Genomic DNA, 6,000 nt, shown 5'->3' on the forward strand with positions numbered 1-6,000 from the left:
ATAGACTGCCCCATTGTGCAGCTGTCACACCCCGATGTTACTGCTTCACTGACAGCCCTCACCCCCCAGCAGAGTTGACTCTCTTAACTTTGTCCTATTTTTCATTTAGTTGCACTGTAAACTAATAGCTTTCCCACTCTGGCCTAATAACTGTAGAGCTGATAAATATTTTCTCTTTCATGTCCATCTCCATAGAAACAGAATCTGTGTTACTGCTGTAATTGTTCTGTGATTTTGTGCTGTTTTTTTCTGTTACGGCCTCTGGATGTTGGACTGTTTCTTGGGAAGATACTAGTTTATCTATTTAAGACAACTTGTAGAAGTTCAAGCATTAAGGAGAAAAGGAGAGTGATCCTGTTCTCATTCTTTCCTCCGTTTCTGAGAAGCCCTGGTGCAGGAGCGGCATTTCCCACCTCAAATATCCCCTACTGCCTTTGGAATTTCTTTAGCTAAGAGTCAGGGCCTGACTGGCACCTTAACAGGAGATACAAGTTTGTAGAGCCATTTGTAGGTCCTCATTGCTGGAGGAATGTTTATGGCGCAAGAGAGACAGAGGAACATGTGGAGAAGAATCCTTTCAGTCCCGTACATACCGAACAAAGTTCTGCCACAGTTGTATTCAAAACTGCTGCTCCTTTCAGCACTCCTATCAGAACCAAGGTGTTCAATTTCCTCAAAGCCAGTACCCGAACAGAGGCAGGGAATCGCCTCCTGGCATCACAGCAGGGAAGGCTGAAACCCTGCGAGCAGAGGGGTAAGGAGGAACAGGATGAACAGGGTCCAGAGCTCTGCAGCCCACCAAGCAGGCCTGCTGCTGCTAGGATTGAGCCCTTTCCGTTCCTTCGAAGCAGGCAGGTTAACAAATTTTTAAAGTTGGCACTGTCATTTACTTGCTGACATAAAAAGATAATCCACTTTGCGTCTTATTCCACTATAATGAATTCCAAGGCTCCATGAATTAAATGTGAAGTTTTCTGTCCTCACAGGTGAAATTCAAAACCACAGTGAAATATTTCAACATTTTTGTCTTAGCTTCAGAAGCAAAGTTCAATTAATGAAACCTAAGCATGTGTACTTTTCTGTCTGAAAAAATCAATTGGTTTTAACATCTAAAGGCTTTTCAAGCAGCTTTCAAACAAACCACATTTATTAGGTGATCTCTGGCTTGTAGTTCCAGGTCCAGTACTATGTTAACCGTGAATCAAACCCCCAGTGACATTACCAGCACGTAACAATCTCTTAGAGGAGAATTCGGTTTGCGGCAGCAGCAACAAAATGTTGTCTTTCTTCTGGGTGCTGTTTTCCTTCATATGTTCTCCTTTACCTGTATTTGTTACAACACAGCGTGTAATACTGGAAACCTGGGATCCCCAATGTTAAGGAAGTGACTAAAACACAGTATGAAACTGAGGAAATGTTGCTTATTTTGTTTGGTTTGGTTTTGGTTTTGTTTTTCTTTAGAGTAGTGCTTGCAAACTCTGATTTTCAAAGGAGACAAGGGACATGGAATACCTAATTAGAGTGCCTTCTGGAAGACCTGATTTTGAAAGGCATGTTCCTTAGTACATTCCAAGGATCAGAAAAATTTCATCTGAGACCAAGAAATGTGACTAAGCTTAGCAGAGATCCATATGGTTCATGTGGTTCTCTTAAATAAGTAATAAAAAGATTGGTCCAGACAGTCACATCAAAAGAATTAATGAGAGGCACCAGATAGATCTGTGGCTTTGCAAAGTCTGAATAGCTGTGTTGTTTGTTCTTTTTTTTATTTGAATGCTAACCCAAGAATCCTTCTCGAGTCATGAAAAGAAATATTAACAAACTCTTTGCACATGAAGCTTTTAGTGTTGTCTTTCGGATCAATTAGCCAGTGGCTATACTCGCTAGGCCATTCCTCTATATCACCCTCCAACCCCTTGCTGACAGTCCTTGACATTTGCTTTCTGTTCACATGCCTTTTATTCTAACAGCAACAGCGGTTCAATATTGCCACTCAAGCACATTCATAATCTATACGTCTCAGAAATAAATAATGAAATTAAATTATAAGAATGAATTTAGAATTGTTCTTATTTGGCTCTTGTGCTTTTCATTGAACTTAGCTTTCTGACTTTTCTCCATGACTATGAGTGCTAGAAACACAGAGTGGGATTCGTCTCACTAAGCTTCAGGTGTTTACAACACCAGCACCTGAGCTATGCCCACTGCAGAGAGACTCGAGGCTTCCTTTAATGTCAGTGCAGATCTCGTCAATACAGCCACGGAGTGAAGGACACGTGTCATCTAACCAAAAGTAGTGCTTGGTTTAGAGAGAGAGGAATCCTGCCCTATGCCCCTTACAGTAACAGGGGTGTGTGGTAGGAGATCCGCCTGCCTCTGTTCATAAATAGCTACTCACATTACCCGATTTATATGTTATATCTGCCTCCTGTGTCTCAGTAAGTATTTTCCATGCCAGGTTTGCCTAAGGCTGCCAGATTCCTGGCTCCCTGGGAAGGGAAGTTAGGAGCTGTGCAAATTCTGTGTTGAACCAAATTTCTCACAGTTCCACCTGGCAGAGCAGAGCCTAGAGCTGAGCCAAGACCTAGAACTTGGCTTCTGGTGTAAGAGGAAGCCTGAAAATGTTGGGAGCCTGACATGAACACAAGTTTCATGGTCTCCAAGGTCCTGCTGCACAGCTGGGCACTGTAGCCTCACAGCTGTCAGCACTGTAAGAGTTTTGGAGGGATGCTCTGGCATCCCAGAACATTGATGTTCCTGGCTCATTTGGCTGGGTGCCCCAAAGCTAGAAATCCTGCAAGCAGGGGGCCTGCCTCCCTGCAGGTTTGTTACAGCCAATATGGTTCTACAGGAAACAACTGGATTTCATGAAAGTGTACCAGGACTCTGACGCTTCCAGTAAAATGTTCTGGATTCAACTAATTGACATTTTACGTGAAAACAGTGCAATACATAGGTAAACCAGGTGTACTTTATGTCATAATGGTTGCTTGATCAGAAATATCACCAGCACATCCTTGCGCCTACTGAAGACAACAGTAAAACTCCCAGCAGGAGTATGAGCTACGGCAGCACTGAATCCATGGGAAATTACCTTTCTGAATGCATTTGTTGTCCCCAGGGATGGTGTTTTGCCATCTACAACCAAAGCAGTTCAAGAGCGAGTGAATGTTTAAATTGTTCGAACCTTTCAAATGACAAACATGTTTTAATCTGCTAACCCTGACCTATGTCCAATAAAAATTGAAAACAAATTAACAAATTACAACACTGTTACCCTAGAACCAGTACTTGATGATGACCTACATAGACAAATGCCCATTTCTCAGGCTAGGAATGACAGAGTCCAGCTACTATGGCTGACCTTGATGTCTTTTCTCAGAGACCAAGGCTGGCTATCTGTGACAGACTTAGCCTTTTAGAGTGGAGATTATTTTCCTCTTCAGACTTGTAGGAATGTAGATTAGATTGTATTAGTCTCAGTGACACTCTCAGATGTGTAAACCCACTCCCACTCCATGTCTTCCCAGTTGTAAATGCAAATCTGAGTGTTGAACTTACCCTGCCAATCATAAGGAACAATGAAAGGATTGAAATAGTGAACCAAAAGATGATGAATATAATTCCTGGAGGTCTTACACTGGAAAATATACAAAGTTCGGTATGTCCTAAAAAGACCAAGCCTCACGTTCCTTGTGTACTTTATTTCTGTCAGAAAATCTGTATAAAAAGGAACACAACATAAGCAAAACCGGATTTGCATGAGGAAGTGTGGTTTCAGTTATAATCCTGCATATGGAAAGCACAGGATCCATTGTTATCAGCAGTGTAAGTTCAGAATGTTCCATGCCATTCACACTAGCACAAAATAAAACAAAATTTCTGATCCTGCAGGCTCCATTTTGTCTTATGCTGACTATCCCATGAAACTGAATGAATAGAGACTGATGTATCATCAGTTATACCTGCAAAACTGAACTGTTTTGGTAGGCACCTGATTTCATGCAACAGTCAGATGTGAATAAGAAGATAACCTGTAAACAGACTTCCGTTAAAAATACAGCCATTTGAACCAAGTATAAAATCAAGAGAACAACAAGAGACTAGTTTGTCACCAGGTCTGCCTCTAAAATTAATATATCATCTGTGTGGAAATTTAGGAATTACTTTTTTAAGACCCACAAATGCAAACCCTATAAAAGATTCATGGTTGTCACCATTTTAGAACAACAAATGTGGAAGTCCTTGGCCAGTAACCTTCACTGTTTTACTGATAACATGTATTTTTATCAGTCCTTGTGGCATTTATTCATGAAACTTTGCACTGAATTTTCTGTTCTTTGGAAAAAACACAGTTATTGTACCATGTGGCAACAAACAAAAACTTCATTGACATGGACTTCGGTTATTTCATCTTGCCACCCACGAAAAGAAAACTTCATGATCAAGCTGGTCATAAAATTCAATACAGAACAATGTAATGTTGGTGGAGAAGGTCAAATTCAGACTAGGTGGAGTTTTTTCCCCCAAAGAAAAAGATTACTATTTTATTTGTTTCCTGATTGTCAAGTAGGCAATCTATCTACTTCCAATTCTGAAAGGAAAATCAAGTATTCCCCTCCTCCTTTCAGTGTATAACTGCACTTTAAGTTGTGTAAGGGCAGATTTAAATGAGACAAGTGAGAGACTCCTGTCTATTGGGCACTCATATTGCCTAAGTAGCTATTTGACAACTCAATAAGGTTACCAGGTTCTCAGTGTAGGATTTTGAAAGATACTCAGCACTGGCCTAATTCTAGCCATGTCAAAGTCAGTGCTAAAACTTGCCTGACTTCACTGGAAACTGAGTTAGATAAAACTGTGTGCTTTTGAAAAGTGCACTGCTTATTTACCGTAGTTGTGACCAGAGAACTGGATAGCTAAGAAAAAATGAGAAACTGCTGAATAACGAAGCAATAATCAAACTTTTTTTGAGTAAAGTAGCAACTAAAATCACAGATTCATTCATGTCAGGTCAAAATTAAAATCTTTATCCACCATGAGATCTGTGCAAGCAAGCCTTTATACCAGTGGATCTTCAAAGATAAGACGACAAGTATGCTTAATTGCATGCACAGTGTACAGCCCCATTGGAGTCAACAATGTAGGGAAGGTTAAGCTCCAGCAGAGATGCTGGTTAGCATGCGTGGTGCAGGAACAGTTTATTTTACACAAGCAGATACAATTATAAGTGGGAAGCTGTTCTTCATGCAAAAGACTTTTTGTTAGGCCTTGGCTTTGGAAGGTAGGATTTTAATTCACGAAACTGCCAAGGGATATTGTACCTTGGATCTTTCCATAGGGACTTTAGACACTCTCTACAATATTTTAAAGAAGTTATTTCACACCAAATTACACAAATACTTTTAGTCTGGTTAGTGGAAAGAGTGGGGAATGTCCATATCACACAGCAAAGAATTAATATGGATTTAATTACCTCCTGCATGTGAGGCCAAGCGACCCACTCAAAACTGCAGGTGAAGGCTAGTGCAGATGGAGCAGCGGTGATAGGTGAAAAGGCTGTTGCAATGAGCTGTGGGAAAAGTACAGGCTGGGAGGAGCTCTGGCATAAATGCAGAGGGCACTGGTATGGAGTGTAAAAAGTAGGTCTATCTCAGGTTATATTGAGAGTATTCTAAAACTGATGTTCCAGCCTAATCCTTTCCTAAAAGACATCTCTATCTCTAGCAGAGAAAGCAGCTATGTGTCCTGACATAAACCGGTATCAGCATTCGGTAAAAACTAGTCTTGATTAACATGCAGCAAGCCTTTTCAAAGTCCTCAAGCAGGAGAAGTATGCCACCTCCTGTTAACAAAACTCTTCTGCACAGAGAAGCTGTGAGCCTCAACCTCGAGAAAAAAGTAATGATCCTGTGGGCAGGGAAAGGTTTGTTCCTTCAGTTAATCAGAAACATCACTGCTACAAACCATTTCCATTTAATGACTAACTATTCCAGAATA

Source organism: Falco biarmicus, chromosome 1 (assembly GCF_023638135.1).
Source record: "Falco biarmicus isolate bFalBia1 chromosome 1, bFalBia1.pri, whole genome shotgun sequence".
NCBI classification, from domain to species: Eukaryota; Metazoa; Chordata; class Aves; order Falconiformes; family Falconidae; genus Falco; species Falco biarmicus.